This window comes from Ambystoma mexicanum, chromosome 5q (assembly GCF_040938575.1).
Source record: "Ambystoma mexicanum isolate Mex_15411 chromosome 5q, UKY_AmexF1_1, whole genome shotgun sequence".
Classification (NCBI taxonomy): Eukaryota; Metazoa; Chordata; class Amphibia; order Caudata; family Ambystomatidae; genus Ambystoma; species Ambystoma mexicanum.
Window position 1 is genome coordinate 945,068,454 of NC_090933.1, and position 20,606 is coordinate 945,089,059.

Here is a 20,606-nt window from a genome sequence, read left to right on the forward strand (position 1 = left end):
CCCTCAATGTGAGGGGTTTCTAGCACATTGTGGCATTTTTAAGGTAGTGGGTGTAGTTATGAAAATCAACGGCTTGAACAAAAAGAAAGCGTTAAGTAAAGTAAATGAAGCGTAATATTACTCTCGGCAATTGTTATACATTCGAGCCCCTTTCAAGATGGCCACAAAATGTACACTTGTACTACGTTCCCAATACAGAAACGTAATCGCTCGAATGCCGGATTGACATGTTCGTAATCGTTTGAAGACAAGTAGGCATAGTCCAACTTCTATTTCCATCGACCAATTGCTGTTGGACTGTTGGGCGCAGTCAGCTGATCGGGTCATGTGAGCGCTTGGTCAGGATCTCGTTTTGACAGTGCCTGCCTGCTGATGGGAAAGAGGTGGCTGTAGTTTGAGCTGCTGGGGAGGATTTTGCGCTGGCATCGGAAGCCGCGATCGTTGCAGGTGATAGTTTTGGTAAGTGGTGGGTCCAGTTTACAACAAGGCGACATAGTCACCGCCCACTTGTGGTGATGAATAAAAGCAGCAAGATAGTGCGATGCGGTTCACACTCGGCAGCACACAGCTGCCCTTTAGCAAATACGTGAGCATCCATCCAGCCCGTTAGAATGCCATCTCCTCAAGCAGGGTCCATACTTAGCCTTTCCTGAAGGTCGTTTTCCACGCTGATTGACACGGCTGGGCACAGCAGCCCCCCACAACCACTGCATTCCCAAACTACTGATCCCAAGACTGGAGTCCAGGCTGCACCGCTGCACACCGTATATAAACGGGATCCGAATCCAAACACTACGTTGAGGTTAGGTCGGTTCGCATTCGAGAAGCCATCATATTAATTCACACTCCACTAGGAGGAAAGGGTGTCCTCAAGCATATTACTGGGCGGCTATGCTGCCCACCCACGCACAACCTAAGTCCAGCATGCTTAAACTATCGAGATGCCAGGTTGCCCAACCACCATCGAGAGCTTAGGGTGCCCACACTACACAAGAATACTGCACCAAACACACCGGTTAGAAGCTAGTCTTAACATCGTACTCTCACACGTTTCCCAACACAACACCACTGATAGACCAGAGTCCGTATCAACAAAAGCAGAAGTATCAGAGTTTTATTCACACATCACCGAGAGGCCGTTGAATTCACCCAAACTGAGTGGCCCTTGTGTATTGTTGACTAACCTGTTCATTTATTTTACGCCTATAGTTAACCGTCGCATATTGAAAGTACATGCCCTGTAGTTATGAGATACGACACTAGGTAGTTTTGATAAACTGGAGTTTTCCATTCTACGTTGTGTATCCCTGCAGCAAGTACTGCAATTATCAAAGTTATTTTTGCAAGACCTTTCTTGCTAAGCTTTTATAGCGATTAGATTCTAAAATTGGGGGGCACCCATATATTGACTATAACAAAAAGTGATGTTTGGAAATGCACGCTGAACCACTAATTGTGAGAAACATTTCGTTCCGTACTCTTTTAGCTTATCTTTACATCTGCTGAAAATGACCATCTGTATGCAAATCATCCTTTCCCCTTTCTACTTAAAACAGCAGTCTAGAACTAATTGCTAGGCCAAGTAGCCACTGCACTGGAACAAAAGCAACCAGGGCTGGTCAATGGTCACACAACACTCCGTGCAACACAAATATTGGCGCCTCTTGTTGTGAAATGAACTTCACTGACAATTAGTTATATATTTCCAGGTGGATGCAGCATCACTTCGTGATTTCTCATCGTTGTATGATTCTGGAATCCATGGATTCCAGAATCATAGTGCATCATGAGCATTCTTCGAAACAACATAGTTATGTATACTATAACATCTCCCCTTCCACATTTCAACAGATAATCAATTAGTCAAAACAACAATAACTAAACAAGAAAAACAAATAACACAAGCATTTAAAAGAACACCTTGAAAAGGATATATATTGGAGTCCACATCTTGCATCTCGTCCTATGATGCAGAATATATATGTATATTAGTAAAACACAAAATCTTTTTTAAAGTTTTGTATAATCCTTCTGTTTTTTTGATGACCTACAACTCCTTGCATCATTGTCTCTGAATTCTTCCATCACATGCTCTTCTTCCAAGGGAATTCTTGCTCTTGATGATACTATGTCATCACAAGACCACTTCTTACCATCATCAAGGATCACAGACTTGTTTGAACATTTCTCCACTCTTTGTGGAACCCTGTACTTGGATTCCACTTTCAATATTTTCTTTGGTTCTTTTACACAGATCCACAGACCCAATCGCCTTCCTTGATAATACTATCTTTCACATGTTTATTTTCATCATAATACCTCTTGTATTCAACCTGTCTCTTCTTCACTCTTCTTATAATCCCTTCCATATTAATCTCTTTACTTTTCTTTAACATGAGCCAGGCAGGTCTTAATCTATTTGAAGCTGTTTTATCCCTCATTAGTGAGAAAGGTTCTTCTTCCGTGACTGACTGCGGGGTAACTCTATATGTATTCAGTGCCTCCTTTAAAGTTTCTTTCCATGGCACATTATTGACAATCGCTAATTGAATTCTACTCTTTATAAATCCATTCATTCTTTCGACTAGGCCATTTGTCATTGGATGATATAAGGCAGTTTTTCTATGTTCAATGGCTCTTTCTCTCATGAATTTCTGTACCTCTAGAGACATGAATTGGGCTCCATTGTCTGATATCATTTCTTGAGGATCACCTTTTCTATTGAATATTCCTTCTGAAATGTTACCCCTTTAGCAGAAGTAAGTCTCCTCCACTACACCCCACTCTACCCATTTAGATGTATAATCTATCAAAACTATGATATACACTTTGTGTCCCCAAATTTTCAAAAGGTCCTTTATATCAATAGCTAATTTGTTCCATATCATTTTGGGAACTTCAATAGGTTGTAATGGTGTAGGCCGTGTTTTCTTTCCTTTATCACTAATGGCACATGCTGTGCACTCTTTTTTACTAGTTGTTCCATTTGGTTCCACATGTCAGGCCACCAGTGCACTTCTTTTACTCTCCTTTTTGTAAGGCTCCTGCCCACATGTCCTTCATGAGCAATGTTCATTATTTTCTCTCTCAATGAAATCGGTGGAATGATGCGATCTCATCTGTATATACATATATCATCACAAGAGAGTTCATTTTTTTTTTGTCCAACACTTCGATATTCTGGTCAACATCTCTCCAATCACTTTGATAGCTTTTTTCAAATGTCCTTGTTCAATATCTTCATCTATTGCTTTGCCCCATTCTCCTTTCGAAAAACTTGGATTGATGTGTGATATTACACACTCTGTGGACTGTTCCCCCAAAGATTCATCATTTTGCACGTAATCTTCATCACAATCCCACGGTAGCCTCGAAAGACAGTCCGCCACGACATTGGATTTTCCTGGCGTGTACTTCACTATGACATTATATTTGCATAATGTCTAAAATCCACCTCTTGCTGCGTGGTGATGTTAGATGCGTACTCTTAGAACTCCACACATGAATTGATGGCTTGTGATCAGTTCTCAATACAACTGGTGCACCCCAAATCAGACCTTTTTAAAATGCTCCAAAATCCACCTCACTCCCAATGCTTCTCTCTCAATGGTGGAATAATTTTTCTCTGCACCTCTCAACATCCTGGAGGCAAAAGCGATAGGTACAACAATATACCCTCTTGTATCTGTTCAAGGACGCTAGACTCCACCTAACCCTATGATGCTGGCATCAACAGAAATAATGCTTTTAGCACCATAGTCAAACATCTTGAGTCTTGGAGCTGTGTTAATAAATTAGTTCAACTTACATTCTTCTGACCATATGAATTTCATGCCTTTGCCCATCAACTTTCTCATATGCCTTGATTTGTCAGAAAAATGATGTACAAATTAGAATAATACTCGGTCAGCCCTAGAAAACTGCGAAGTTGATCTTTATTTGTAGGTTCTGGATTACCTAGAATTATGTTAATCATAGTTTTTATTTGGTTTTATTTCTTCTGCATTATGGAGTGGCCAAAATAAGTGACTTCCTTTTTTGTTATTTTACACTATTCTATTTTGAATGTGAGACCTCCTAGCAATTTTGCGTTATGATATTCCTCTGTCATTGCTGATATCAGTATTTCATCCTGAAAATAATGAACACCTTGGGAGCCATCAAACAACTGCTGCATTAATCTCTGAAATACGGCTGCCGCTGATGCCAATCCAAAAGGCGTCCTCTTGTATCTGAATGCTCCTAATGGGGTAATGAAAGATGTAAGTTGCTTCGAGCCATCATCTTGCACCACCTGATGATAGGCTGACGATAAATCTAATGTTGTAAAAAACTTTACTGGTTTCATCGTTGTTAGCATTTCACCTATATTCGTTAACGGATGTCTATCCACCCAAATATTTGCATTAAAATCTCTTAAATCTACACACATCCTTATTGATCCATCTGATTTGCGAACAATGACAATTGTCGAAAGCCATTCTGAACTTTCTATCGGTTCATCTTGTTCACAGAACCTTACTAGTTCCTTCTGCAAAGCTTCCCTTGTGCCAATTGGAATGTTTCTCACTTTATGAACTACCGGCTTGACGTTTCTTTTTAACACAATCCTATGTTTAAATCCTTTTAATGTACCAATGGTGTCATTGAACACTTTTGGAAAACTTTTTGCTAAGTTTTCACTAGTCTCGCAACTCATTTCAGTGGTACCTACAATTGGTATATTCCCTCTGGATGCATTTTAATTTGTAAGGAAGCTTGCTCTCACCATCCTACAATTGAGAGTTCATTTTCAGCCACATATAGTTTGCAATATGTCTTCCTTTCTTTAAAACTTAAATGTACCCATGTATATCCAATTATGTTGATTGATGTCTTTCCATACCCAGTGGCTCTTACTCTTGTATCTCTTAGATCTTCCTTTCTTCCTTGTAGTTAATTTTCTAATGTTTCTATATCCACCATTAGTGTATGGTGAACCAGTATGAACCATTACTCTGAAAGACACACTATTCACCAACATAGACGCCCGTGACCCTACACTTCCTTCAGATGGTGTAAATGCCAGCATCTGTACTTGTTCTTCCATCTCATTGATGATAGACATTAAACTGCTTGGCCCAGGAATTCCTTCCACTGCTTTTATGTTTGACACACTATTTTTTGTGAATTGATTCCTATGTCTTTGCATCCTATTCATGGGAAGTTGTTAGGCAGAATCCCGGGCAGTTCCCTTAGGGAACACTGCAAAAAGATTAAGATTACAGGAGTAAGTAGTAAACCCAATTGGTAGCAGTCTGCACTACCCAGATTTACCTGGTAGCTGTGGCTGAGCAGTCAGACTTCTCTCAAGAAGAGTAGGGCAGTATATAGAGCATACACAATAGGGCTAAAAACTCAGTAGAGCAAACAAACACTGACCAGAGCTTTGTATAAAAAGTATATAATTATTTATTTAAAACACACTTTATGGCATATACTAGCACTCTAAATCAAAAGCAAGTTAAAACACAGTCAGGTAAAGTATACACACCTCCCTTAATAACTATTAGACAAGTCAGAATGAAAACACCACGATTTGTTAAACTGGTGTGAGCGCATAACCTGATGGCACTCCAATAGTTCAGTTAAAGGGAGAGAAAAAGACAGAGCATAGAATAAAAACAGCTCCCAACACTTTTAGGAGTTCTCAGCAAGAGAAGAAAGGCAGTATATACTGTAGAGCCAAAGTTCATAGGCCAGGCCCACTTAAAATGGAGCAAAGCAAAATGTGCCCAGGATCACACGGTTTAAAACACACTGAAAGTCTTTGCAGAATGTTCAAAAGAGGTTGAGGCGATTCAAGAAGATAAAGTTAGAAGGTCTGGGGCCAACCCAGTTGGCAAGCCAAGGATTTAAGGGTCACCTTGGGCAAACCGAAGAAAGGGAGGCCAGGCAGGACACAGTACCTTAAACCGAGAGGAAGCTCCAGCGGTGGCAGTTGTTCCTGGCAGTGGTTGCAGTTCGTTGTTTCGACCAGGGGAAGAGAGGATCTCGTCGAGGAGGAAACATGGAGTTGTTGCACTGCACAGGGATGAAACCAGCTGCGGAGTTCGTCGATAAAAGGTGCATTCCTTTTATTCGCGGTCAAAGTGGTGAAGCTTGGCTATCCGGCCGCCGCGGCGCTTGGCACGGGCAATTCGACAAAGAGACGTCTTTGGAAGGCGAAAACAGTGAACTGGTTGGTCCCACCAGCTCCGAGGAAGAAGACTCGTCTAGCCAGAAGATCTTCTCTTGTCGTCGGGAAAGTGGTGAGGTAGTTGCAGCAGGGCTTCCCCGGTGGTGTCGTTGTTGCAGATGGCTCAGCTTCTTCCCTCTTCAGATTCTTAGGTCCTGTGGTGACTTCTGAAGTTCCAGTCCCAAAGGCCCTGCTTTTATGCAGAAAAACCCCCATTCAACAGCTTAGCTGTCACCCAAACATGCTAAGTGGTGAGCCGGGTGGCTCGCCACTGGCCCAATAAGAACAGAGTGCGACTTGGGTTGCTAAGGCAACGCAGTCCAGGGTGCCAATTCAACCCCCCCACCAATCCTGTGGAACCCAGACAGAGTGGCACCATTTGGAGGGCTTCTGTGGAGAAGCCCGCCAAAAAGTGGAACAAAGGGCTCGACCTTGGTCCGAGTTATAGAGACAGACACGAACGACATTTTAGAAAAGAGATCTAGCAAAAAGATCCAACCGTGAATTTAATATTAAATAAATAAACCGGCGGTATCTTTAACATTGCACCAAAAAGTGGTGCGTTTACAATCAATGGGAAAATCCCATAGAGAATATTCTGGTGGAATATTTCGCGTGGTAACCACTGCCACCAGCCAGAAACTCGACAAAGGGGGACTGGACAGTGCCCCCTTGAAAACAGACCTAGGGGCAATATAATTAACCCCATCCAGTACTTCTACAATATGATGGTTTGTACTGGTTCTGTTCACAATTTAGGACTAGTAAAGTCAACGGTGACTTTACATGCCCTGGGAGACAGTAGTCAGTCCCAGGGTGTGGAGTTTATGTTTGGGGGTCACTATGACACCCCTGTGTTACTGCACTGAGGGTGCTGTGTAACACACACATAAAAAATAGATGATACCCTATGGAGTAAAAAGAAAACCCCATAGCCCAAAATCACACAACTAGTCAGAGACATATATCAAATCATGTCTAAGAGTGGGAGTAAAAGAGTCTCACTCTTAGCAGGAGAAAAAAACAAACCCCAAAAATCCAGCAAAGCTGCTGGGGGACTCACTAGTTTTGGGAAATTGGCCTTATAAGAGAATTCTCCCCTCCCTAACAGAAGTGTTCCTGCTCTTCCTCTTCCTCTAATGTTTCGACATACTTTCCCAAAATGACCTACATAACCGCATTTATAACATTCTGCAGAATATGCCGGGCATTCTTTTTCAATGTTTTTGTGTCTATACCTGCCACATTTGTAGCATTTGCCTTTTGTTCTATTGGTTGATTCTTTCTCCCTTCATGTCTTTGCTATAATTGTCTCTTGACATCTTTTTAATCATTGCAATTACATTTTCTTCTTCTCTATCCGAAATTCCTTCATAAGATCTCTTGGACACATCTTACTTCACCACTCTGTATTTTGTCTTGCATTTCCTTCATGCATTTATCTCCTAATTCCATTGATCTGGCTATTTCCACAGCTTGTTCTAGGGTTGGGTCTGTTGCTTGCGTCGGCGTTGTTGTATACAAGAATCTGCAACCTGCAATACTAATTGATCTCTTAAATACTCATCTGCTACTCCCATAAATGTACATGTCGATATCAGACCTCTTAGGGCAGCCATATACGTGTCAACAGTTTCTCCTTTATTAAATCGTCTTGAGAAAAAATTGTATCTTTCCAGAACTATGTTTTATTTCTAAAATGTTTGGTCATTTTGATTACAGCCAATTCATATTTTCTGTTTCCAGAGCCAGTAGCCACCTCCTCAGAACCTTCTTCAATATTGAATTGATATGCTAAAGTTATGAATATTCTTAAAGCCTCAGCACCCACACAGTTTAGCAATGTGGCTTCCTTAAAATCATCATTGAATTTGGCTCCTCCTATTCCTCTCAGATATACGTGGAAGCTGTCTAACCACTGTTCCCAACTGCATACTGGATTCCCTGGTTGTGCAAGGAATTGTATTTGTGCAGCAATGTTTTGCATTAGAATTTTCCTGTTGGGTAGGTACTGGTCTTAACTGTGAAGATGTCTGTCTTATGTTTGTTTTTAATTTGCCCTATTTCTTTAATAATATCTTTATGCATCAGCATCAGCTTATTGTGCCTGTATATAAGTCTCTTGTCTGGCTCGTACCTAATATTGATTTAATAATCGTATTGTATTGTCTTCCGTTCTCTGGAAATAGTCATTTGTATCTCTGTTTCTGTAGCATTACGTTCATGTACTGTTGAAGAGACGTATTATTTACATTGTCATGGTAACTGCCTTGATCATAAAATGGCCGCCTCACGTTTTCCTACGTTTTTTAAGGTCTTTTTTTCTAACGTGCTATCATCCGCACGCTCGCGCCCCACTCAAATGATACATCCACGGTTGCCGTTACTCGTAAACATTTCTTTTTGTTGATATGTCCTTATAAATATGAGACTCATTGTGCTTTCACTGGTCTGGGCTCGCCTGTGCTTCAACTCGCTGTAAATTTGCCTGCGTTGAGCTTATTATGCAGTTTTGTTGCTTCGCTTCGCAGTTGTTGGTCTGCACGTCCGACTTTACTTTTCTTCTGGCAGAGACCTCAATTCAGTAACGGACGATCCTCGTCGCCAATTGTTGTGAAATGAACATCACTGACAATTAGTTATATATGCAATTGTATATTTATTTAGTTAATACAAGTATGAGGTCTCTGGGTGGATGCAGCCTCACTTCGTAATTTCTCATCGTTGCATGATTCTGAAATCCACGGATTGCAGAATCATACTGCATCATGAGTATTCTTAGAAACAACATAGTTATGTATACTATAACACCTATATTATTGAAAAAAACTTCACAACCCGCCAAACCTTCCGAGGCCGCTTGTTGAAAATGTATTCTTTATTCCTGCGGAATTGAAAGTGGCAATTATTTCCATTGACTTATAAAATTCATCTCTGTGGTTCTCCATGTACTGTGCTGTGTTCAAATTTATCAAATGCACCAGTGTTGGATTTTGGGAAGAATTGAAAGTGAGGCAGCCTGCCATTGAATGGATTCAATAGTATTCATAAAGTAACGTTTGACAGAATCACTCAAAAAATAACTTTTCGCTCGGCATTTAGAACCTGCTCTTCTTATTTCTAATATTTTGAAACCCCCCCGCTAACCAGAATTGTGATTTCCAACCCCAGATATCCATGAATGCAAATTCACTTCCAAGAGGGGCAACATAACAAGTGCCTCTGTATCTTAAGAATTCTGGTTTTAATCTAAATTGTCCCTTAAACTGAGTGGAATTCCGAAGGTTGGTACAATAATGAAACCCCCTCAGACATGTGTGTGCAGCCTGCAGTTACAGGTTTGGATCCTGGCGGACAAACTCACACCTTCATTCTTCAGTGTCAGTAAATTGGGTGCCATTAGAATGGATATAAACCTACTATTACCGTTTGTTTGTTTTGTTTTCTTTGTTTGAAAATGGGACATGAAGGGTCATAAAAGACTGATAATATGTACCTAAAAGGGGGCCGGGGGTGAGTACTGGCTAGCAAGCTATCATATTCTGATGTAACTGTAAGGTGTTTCTCCCTAAGGTATCTAAAATATGGTGAACTGCAACCTGTAGGAGTCCTGACCATGGGATATTCACACCTTACCGCACACATGTGCGAATTGACAACGACAATAAGGGATCTCTTAAATTATTAATTTTATCTGTCTTCAGCGTAGGCCGCTTGTTCTGGGTGAGTGAAGGCCCTCTTTTGTGGAATGTTTAGCCATGGTTGCTAGCTCGGATTAGTGTACACCAGGGTTAAATAAACACTCACAGACCATTCTCATTTGACCAGCTTGACGGCCTTGTTTTTATAAAACAACTATTGGTGCCGTTAGAACCATGGTATAAAATGCATTACATAACATCAATAGTCATAAGTGAGAAAATAAGTTCACATAGGGTACATAAATAAATGGGTCACATGGCTGAGGTCAGTTGGGGGTAGCTAATTCACCTCTGGTAAATACATAATTACTAGCAATTGGATCACTGTAACACCAGTCAGACATTTAATTCATAAATAAGTGCATCACATAGATTGGATCACCGGGGGGTAGTTTATTCACCTCTGGTAAATAGATAGTTAATTATTAGCAATTGGTTCGCTTTAAAGCCAGGCTGTTCATATTTGATACCTAAAGAAACACATCACCAGTTTGTAACTACACATTTCTCCCCCACACTCTGGACAGGAATTTCACACTTTACCAAGTACTTCTGTGCAACGTAGGCGAAGAGTTGTCTGCTGTACTGTTTATAAATATACGTTTCTCCCCTCCACTTTTGACAAGAATTTTACATTTGACCAAGTACGCACCGCAGGTGAAAAGGGAACTACGTGACCCGACCGCGACTGATTTTCCCACAGCCGAAAAGTTAGCATGTGAAATGTACGAACCACAAAGGTTTTGTACATTTCCCATGCCAACACACGTTCAAAACCCCTACATGCCCACACCCACACCCACAACATAAACAAACCCTACTTACCTATCCTGTGATGCCTGTTCCCTTTCACTTACGAGATCTAGAACCGGCGCCGCAGGGTCCTCCCTTTTTTTATTTTTTATTAATTTTTATTTTATTTTATTTATTTTTCGGGAGCTGCAGGGGTTTCCCCCGCTCACTATATCCTATAGCAATATAGCACACAGTATAGTGAGCTGGGTGTTGCTGGGGACACCCTCGCAGTGGATTTTTTTTTTTTTATACGTACCTACAATGCTACCTACAAAGGTTCGAACCTTTTGGTGTTCGAACCTTTTGGTGGTAGCATTTTTCTGACTTTTTGTACGGTTGGACCTTTTTTTTGGTCTGATCGTACAATTCCGGTGAAAAGTAGTCTGTACTGTTTATAAATATACGTTTCTCCCCTCCACTTTTGACAAGAATTTTACATTTGACCAAGTACGCACCGCAGGTGAAAAGGGAACTACGTGACCCGACCGCGACTGATTTTCCCACAGCCGAAAAGTTAGCATGTGAAATGTACGAACCACAAAGGTTTTGTACATTTCCCATGCCAACACACGTTCAAAACCCCTACATGCCCACACCCACAACACACCCCCAACATAAACAAACCCTACTTACCTATCCTGTGATGCCTGTTCCCTTTCACTTACGAGATCTAGAACCGGCGCCGCAGGGTCCTCCCTTTTTTTATTTTTTATTAATTTTTATTTTATTTTATTTATTTTTCGGGAGCTGCAGGGGTTTCCCCCGCTCACTATATCCTATAGCAATATAGCACACAGTATAGTGAGCCGGGTGTTGCTGGGGACACCCTTGCAGTGGATTTTTTTTTTTATATACGTACCTACAATGCTACCTACAAAGGTTCGAACTTTTGGTGTTCGAACCTTTTGGTGTTCGAACCTTTTGGTGGTAGCATTTTTCTGACTTTTTGTACGGTTGGACCTTTTTTTTGGTCCGATTGTACAATTCCGGTGAACAGTAGTCTGTCTGTTTATGAATTTACGTATCTCCCCTTCCCTTTTGACAAGAATTTCACACTTTACCAAGTTCGTCTGTACGAAAAGTAGTCTGCCGCACAGCTTGTAAATATATGATTCTATCCCTCACTGCTTCCCTCCTACCTCAAAGCCAGTACCACGGCTTAGCTTGCGACTGTCTTAGCAAACAGTGCTGGTGGTGTGGTATACACTGCCCAACCTCACTCTCCTGACTCCGGGCAGACCCACACTCTCTACCCAGGGTTGGGGAGAGTCACGAGCCAGCCCAAAACCAAGGGAGGCCTCAGGGGACATCCTTCGGCTTGCAGAGAGCCTTGCTGCCCTCTCTGGTCGTCCGGGAGCTTCTTCACTCCGTGCCACTCCCGGGCACCATATATCGAAATCCGCCCTGCCCACCAGGTGCGGCTGTGGGGGCTTTCTGAAAGGGCAAGAGGTTAAATTACCTCAGCCACATGCTCGCTCCCTCTCTGGGTGGACCTTACCAAGTCCCCTCGGACTTCTTGTCTGGAACACGCCACGGAAAGCCGAGAGCGCCTTTTTTTAAACCCCACACTTTGGGCCCATTTACACAACAAACCCCCATGAAATGTACCATTTCAGTGCTGTAGCTCCCTGCATCAAAAAAAGATCTTGTGGATGTAACTGGGATTTGGGGGTTCAAATCGGCCAACCAATTCCACATTTTAGACATGTATAATGCACAACCTAAGAAAGAGGTTATAGCCCCAAAAACCTTGCTGGTAATAGGATTACCATACATCCTGCAACATATTACAGCAACTCAAATCAACTCAAGTTCAATGGGCTTATATTGATTGGTTGCCACTGCCTGTTATTGGTAGCGAATGGCAGGCTAAGCAGATGGTATACCTGTGAGGGAATAAGGGCTCCAGGCAGCAGTGATGAAGAAACAGTAATTTATTTAATTACAGCGACAGCGGCCTATGAGAGCCGAGTGCCAACATGGCTCTCTCCCTGCAGTCTCTACTGTAACTCCTACATTGTTAGAATAACATTCTTAGAACTTAATGAGCTCATAGTGCAGCTCAATGTTTACCTAGGATCTGGTAATACATTTTTATGAACTTGTTTTAACTTGCACTTACATCATAACAACCTGCTACTTTAGTTCTGGTTTGTGTGTGGGCAGAGGCTATTGTCGTCTTGTTATTAAGATCTAACAAGCTATTACAAACCACAAGCTTCATCATGGATATATAGAATAGTGTATGCTCAACTGTACATAAACGGGATATTGAGCCACAAAGGAGTTCTGCGTCATAAAAGAGCATGAGGCAACAGCCAAGATGCTTTTGGATAGACACAGAACCTTAAGGTGAACTTAATATCCCTTGTAGTGTTCTCTTGGTGGTACAGTGTTCTATGTAAAGCCACAATAAAGAAAGGTGGGGAAAATAGAGTTTTTGAAATGTAGTGGAAATGGACTCCAGTATAAAGCTTCAGATGGAGTAGTATTTTACACAGTTCCCCAGTTCTGACCCTATTGAAGCGCAGGGTTGGGCTGGGTTTGTACCAAGGACGGGGCTTGGACAGGGATGAGCCTTGGAATGTGGAGGGTCTCGGGTGAGGAACAGGAATATGCTTTGAGTGTGGCGTGGTGACAGGTCTACGAAGAAAGTTTGAAAAGGTTAACGTTCGCTATGGAAATCGGTGAAATGCACTCTCGTGCGAATGTGATGCCAGAACTAGTCGATGTATGTTTGTTCTAATGGGCCAGTTCTAATGAGATTGCTAGATATTATGAGATAATGGGCATTCGCTTGTTCATACTTATATGACACTTGGTATTATTTGTATTATCTTGTTTGGTATTTTATAGCACCCATCTGCCATGTTGGCATTGCAGCTAAGGGATGTTTTTTAGTACGACTTCAAATTCAGTTTGAGGAACAGCTTCATTATAAAGCTACCATCTATAAATGTACATACGAAATATCAATGGATTAGATCATTTAAATAATGTCATTGTTACCCAACTCGGAGGCAACCGTTTTATGACGCTTGAAGGATGAAAGGCTACGAAGACACTGCAGAGATTCAAACCTGCATAATACTCTATCAGCACCATGCACCAAATCAAAGCGATGCTTAATTAATTTTGCACTTTCTGAGAAATAACTATTTAGGAGGGCAGTGTCTAAGGGTGAGACTGAATGCCTAGAGCGCAATACACTTCTTCAGAGGACTTGATGCTGAAAATCAAAAAAATGTGCATGCTTATCTTTTTGTTTTGGGTAAAATCTCGTTCTCCAACATGCTGATCTTCCTAAACATTTTGTATGTTAAAATGATCGTTGTCTGGCCAGGTCGAGGGCTCTTAAAACTCTCCTTATTTGTCAGTAATGTTGCATAGCGCCCTAAAGCACCTACAATCAGCTGGGATTATCTGACCGGGTCCTACTGTGACTGCTATTGCTGGCCAGGGTATGGAGCTTCATATCCTGATGGAACAGTTTGTAGTATACTGGACAGAAGCTGGGATCACATTCCCACACGTATACGTAATGGGAAGCATTGCACACACGTCTTCCCCCTCCGTCTGCCCATTGGGGCTCCTAAAAGTTGTACATTTAACCCCCTTTTCTACTAGGTCATCGACGCCTCTTAAACCACGCAGACTTGTTATGAGAGTGGGCATTTGATACACATGAGACATTCTCTTCTCGGGTAGGGGGAGAGCCGATTGCATTTCTCCAATACAATCTGACACAAAAGGCATTACATCGTGTCCTTGCTTTCAGTCTGATCAGTCCCATACATTACTGCTTAGATATATATATTCTCCACCCTTTATTGTATGGTGCAGGATGTCATTGTTCATAGTAACTCCATGGCCAGAGCGAAATAGGAGAGGTAGTATGAGGGGCTCGTTTACTGATGAGCAATGGATGCAAGTATGTATTTACACCCAAACATCTCTCTATAAAATGGCGTCTCAGATTGCTTCAGGTAAAGCTTAAGGGCATATATTACATCTACAAGGTTGGAAGCATTCAGTGATGGGGCTAATTCCACCTGCCACAGATGTAACTGGACGCAGTCCATCCATAGCCATATGTTTTGGGACTGCCCTGTGGGTCATGTCCTTTGGTTGTATGTAAGTTGATAGTTTTTAGAGGTCGCTTTGTCCATAGAACCACTGTACTAACTGGAGGGCTTCCAGAAGTTTCTAAGTTAATATCCATTGCACTTCTGTTCGCTTCAACGCATTCTCATATTACATTCTCGCTGGTATCTTTTTGCATATAAAGGCCTGGTAAACGTTTGCGTTCGAAGCGTGTGCCAACAGTTTGTCCACCTTATTACTTTATTCATAATTTAGACACTTTCAATATTAAAAAAGTAATCTGTCTGTCCTGTTGATAGGCCGTTTATTTATTTGGCCTCCAATTGCATTACATTTAAACAAAATCCTGTTAGAGCTTGTTGCTCTATGCTGAGCTTAAGTGTAGTTCTCCTGTTAAGCACTCTGATTCCAGCTCTTTAATTGTTTTATTTTTATTTATTGGCAGAAGTTACAGCACACACACATGAAAGGGTACATATCACCGAGTTAACAGTAGTCATATATATTATACAGCATAACATGCATATTGAGGCAGGAATGTAACCATTGTATATAAACCAGGAGTAGAGCGATGCAACGCACGCCGGAGTGCGTCTATGAAACTCCGGGAAAGCCGGCACTAGACATGTCTTCAGATTGATTCATGAGGTAACTATTAAATGCTGACCGCACATTTCTAGGGCGGGAATGTTCTGGGGGAAGGGACTTTTCCAGCATTGGAGCACGCACTTTTTGGCTACCATGCAACCAATGTCGAGAAATTTAGCCTGCTTTCTAGTATCATTGGTTTCCCAAACTCCAAACAAGACCCGCCAACGGGTCTGGGGCAACCGCCACCTCAGTGATGTCGGCGAGGGCCCCTAGTGTCGCTTCCCAGAAGGCCGACAACCTCATTTCAAGTGCGTAACCCGTGTGACCCTGCTTCCAAGTCTGGTGATCAATGAACCTCCCGTTAGGGTAATAATCACTAAGTGCACGATATCCCAAGGCCTCCCACCGGCGGGTCAGGGCCGGATCATGTGTGGGATCCAGCCCGGGAAATTCCCAAGCTGGGAGCCACTTGTAGTAGGGGCGCATGTCAGCAGACGCGGCAAGGTTGCGGTTCCAAGCAAATGGTGTGGTTGCCACCGGGTCATACGGAGAGTCAGAAGAGAGCCCACGCTGCACCACTAGGGACGTGATGTTGGTCCCAGCTGCCGCCAATAATTCCAGTTTGACATGCGGGCAATTAAGCGGACTCGGGTACCAGTATGTAGCGTATTGGGCCTGTGCCGCCACCCAGTATAACCAAAGATTGGGCGCTGTGAGCCCACCCCATTCGTATGGGAGCGCCATGTCCCGCCATTTCTTGCGGACCGCGCCCGAGTGCCATAGGAACTGTGCAAAGGTTTTGTGCATGTTCGTAAGTAGAGTTTCCCGGGCCATACGGGGACATTGCAGAATATGTATAGCAGCTTGGGGACCAGGATCATTTTAATAAGGGAGAGCTTCCCAGCAAGTGACAGCGGGAGGGAACGCCATCTGGCCAGCTTGGACTCGGCGAACTGCGCAGCCGCCCCATAGTTGTCCCCCAGCAGCGTGCGTCCTGACAAGGACACCTGGACCCCCAAATATCGGATAACGCCGGGGGACCAGCGGAGTGGGTATTCAGAGCCCGGCTGTGGAGTGCCGGAGGTAAGTGGAAAAATTGCGGACTTGGAATAGTTAATTGTGAATCCTGAGCAGGTGCCAATGCGCGTGATGTTGCGCTGGATAGGGTCTAGGTGAGTAGTGGGGTCTCTAACATATAATAATACTTTGGCGTACATGGATATTATTTCGGGGGAGCCGGTTAATTGGGTCCCTCTGAGTGTCTCTCTCTCTCTCTCTCTCTCTCTCTCTAATGTGGTCTGCCATGGGTTCCATGACCAGAGCAAAGAGAATCGGGGAGAACGGCAGCCTTGGCGGGTGCCCCTAAAGAGAGTGAACAGTGCAGAAGTCAGAGAGTTAACCCGCACCCTGGCCATCGGGTCTGTGTACAAAATTTAATGTATCTAATCGTATTGGGGTCAATGCCTGTGGTCTCAAGAACCAGCCACATATACCTCCATGATACCATGTCGAATGCCTTCTGGGCATTGAGTTTAACAGTGATAGCATTGACATCCTGGTCAACTCTGGCCATAACGTTGAAAAGTTGCTGGATGTTTTGGGAGGTAGATCTCCCTGGCACAAACCCCGATTGGTCCTCATGTACCAAGTGTGTCATGACAGGGAGGAAGCGGTGAGCGATCACTTTAGCAAACATTTTTGTATTGATATTCATTAGGGACAGAGGTCTATAAGAGCCGCACTCATCAATAGGCTTGCCAGGCTTGTGCAGGACCATGATAATAGCTTCACGCAGTGAGGGGTGGGGAGGACGGCAAGACGGAGTGATTCCTCCCAGACCTCCAAGAGTCGGGGAGCGAGGATGGCCCCAAGTTCCTGCTGAAGCTTGGGGGTAAGCCCGTCCGGCCCAGGGGCCCTGCCCTTGAGAAGATTGGAGATAACCTCCACCACCTCTTCAAGCGAGATCATTGTGTCAAGTTGATCCCTAGTGGACTCGGAGATAAGTGTTGTGGGGATCTGGGCAAGGATGTCCCTCATATGTTGCTCACTGTGTTCTGTGGGCGCTGCATAGAGGTCCATGTAGAACTCTGTGAAGATATCTAGAATCTGCTGGTCCGACCATTGAGACGTTCCCCCCCACATCTTTGATGGATAGAATTTGGGACTGGGCCCGTTCCGCCCTAGTTAACCTGGCATGTTTTTTTTTCCCAGGTCTATCTCCCTCCCCATATTTACGCGCCACCAGCGGCTGGCTGAAATAACGCACCTCTCTGGTGGTGTGCGAATCAAAGATGAGAGTTCCTCAGTGATTTGAACTAGCTTGGTGGAATTGGATGCCGTGGTGCATTCTTGTTGAAGGACATGGAGCCTGGCCTCGGAGCGAGTAAGGTCGTTTCTTATGGTTTTCAGTACACCCGCCTCTCTGGAGGTAGACATCCCTGTAATGTATACTTTAAATGCTTCCCTCCTGACGCTGGCTGTAGTGGACTGTAGGGAGTTGCATTTGAAATAAGTAGTGGTGTCAGACAGTATATCAGCTTTAAACACTATATCTAGGAGGGCCGCAGATTTAAATCGGCAGGTGCTGCAGGTGGGAACCGGCAATCCAAGCTCAACCGATAGAGTAACTGGTGCATGGTCGGATATTGTACGTGTTAGTATTTGGGCCTCCCGGACCCTACAAACCAACCCATTAGAAACTAAAAAGGGGTCAATTCTGGATGAGCCATCATGCACAGTTGAATAGTACGTGTATTCACGTAGGTGAGGGTGGAAAGTTCTCCAAATATCACGGATGTCAAGCGCAACTTGATTGCAGTGCGCATGCTGCCTGTGATAGTGCCCTGGGCGCCGCCCCTGACCTGCCAAGGCCCACATCAAGTACCAGGTTCATGTCCCCCACCCCCAATAATCTGGGTCCCCACGTAGCCCAGTAGGATACTGGTCACAGCATCAAACAAGACAGGCGAATCAATATTGGGGCTATAGGTTTTTACCAAGAGCTATTCCCTATCCACCAGCCTGCAATGCAATATGACGCATCTGCCATCGGGGTCAATGTAGCTTTTAGTAGAGTGAATTTAATAGACTTGTGTATCAGGGTCAATACCCCTCTGGCCTGCGTGGAATAGGTAGTGAAAAATCTTTTGGGTCCCCAGGTTGGTGCGATGGCAGTTGCCAGGTGGGACCGGGCATGAGTCTCTTGTATCATGAGTATTCTGATCCCATGTCTTTGAGCATAGGACACAATCTTGCAGAACTTTGTGTAATTGCCTAGGCCCTGAACGTTCCAGGACATTGGGCCTCATTACAAGTACTCCGGTCCGGAATTAACACTGCCGGTAAAACCATACCGGCACCGTTTCCATGTCCGCCCAATCATGACTCGCGGCCCCGGTAATAGCACCACCCTAAACCGACACCGCGGAAATAGGGGTCCCGTTAAGTCCGTCTGCACGGAAACCCCTCCGTTACCGTCAACACGAAACACCGTGAGCATCACAACTAGCGCGGACACGGAAATACCGGCAAAAAAATGGCGTAAATACCGTGATCACGGTGGCGGAACCGCCGCCACCACGAACATGGCGTTATACACTGCCTGCTGAACTGAATCAGGGCACAGGTGCACCAAATCAGCCCAGCTGGACCTAGCAGGCCACTGGGAGCCTACAAAAGGGCCACACCCAGCCCAACACAACACAGAACCATGCAGGCAGCAGGTCTAGTAGCACTGGGACTGGGCCTACTCAACCAACAGGCAGCACTGCACATGGTGGCAGTAATAGCGCAGAGGAGGAGGAGGCGGAGGCGTAGGCAGAGGAGGCGCAGGCGGCAACCAGCCAACCCTGCAGCTATGGCAAACACCATTGCCCAGCCAGCCCGACCCCGCCGCCAGCCAGCAATACCACGCATCAGGGCCTTACCCTGGAACCTCACCCCAGGACAGATCCACACACTATACCGGCTGGACCGTGCAACAATCCTGCACATCAACGCCATGATTGAGGACAACATCAGCAGCCTAATTGACACCCCCAACGCCACCCCCCCCTCTTGAAGGTTGTCTCAGTACTGCATTTCCTTGGCACTGGCACCTATCAACACACGGTTGGTGAGCTGCACGGCATATCACAACCCTGTTTCTCCAAAATCCTGGTACAGGTACTGGATGCCCTGTTGCGCCATGTGTCGGAACACATAGCCCTACCCCGCACCCTCCCCGAGGTCATTGCCACCAAGTTGGCCTTCCATGCCATAGCAGGCATGCCAAATTGCATAGGCGCAGTTGACTGCACCCACGTTGAGCTGACAGTTCCACGTGCAATTGAGGCGGTGTTCCGCAATAGGAAACAGTATCACTCTTTGAATGTCCAGATGGTTTGTGATGCCATGCAACTGATTGCACACTGCTGCGCATGTTTCCCAGGCTCATCACATGACTCAATGGTACTGCGGAATTCCACAATGCCACGGTAGATGGAACGCTATGCCGGATAAAGCACATGGCTATTGGGTGAGTACAGCTGACGATGCTACAACCCTGTCAAAGTGGTGTGTGTGTGTCCAGGCCAATGAGCATTGTGAGTGTGACGCTGTGACCGCACATGCATCACCCCCCTTCCATCTACCAAATACACAGCGGAGGCCAAACATCATGAAGGAAGACATGACAGGGCACCACAATGTGCCCGTGCACACGCTGGCACAGCCAATCCCGTCACTGTCCCATGAACCTTGTGCCACTGCAGACACCCACCCTCAATTGAAACACTGCCTCAAAAGGCACGAGAGGCGTGTAAATGAGACGACGTGTATTTACTACTTCCGTACAGTGGAGTCACTCTGCCATGTGTGGACAGCACTGCACCGTGACATGCACACAATCAAATGTCACCCGCAGGGCACAGTAAACATGCAAGTTAATGTGTAGGCCCATATCCAGTTAGCGACATACATCGTGATGCCCAAAACATACCTCCATACACTGCATGGTACATATGCATGAATGAATGATGATACAAGAATGCACAGCAGCAGATGAGGACATGATGCCACAAACACTGACATGTTCCCCCATCTACATCCCATGTAGGTGATGCGGGATATGCACTCACGCCATGGATGATGACACCTGTACGGAGACCAAGGAACAGGCATGAAGAGGCATACAATAGGGCACATATCCGCACACGTGG

The 20,606-nt window shown here is 44.3% G+C and overlaps 1 protein-coding gene across 1 annotated transcript in view; it reads left to right on the forward strand.

The window, feature by feature from the left end:
* The first annotated feature begins 315 nt into the window (after positions 1-315).
* Positions 316-20,606, forward strand: part of ATP6V1C1 (ATPase H+ transporting V1 subunit C1) — a 1,238,716-nt gene continuing 1,218,425 nt past the window's right edge. The window contains exon 1 of the mRNA XM_069621464.1: positions 316-459. The gene's annotated coding sequence lies outside the window, so the exon portion shown is untranslated. The remainder of the gene's footprint in view (positions 460-20,606) is intronic.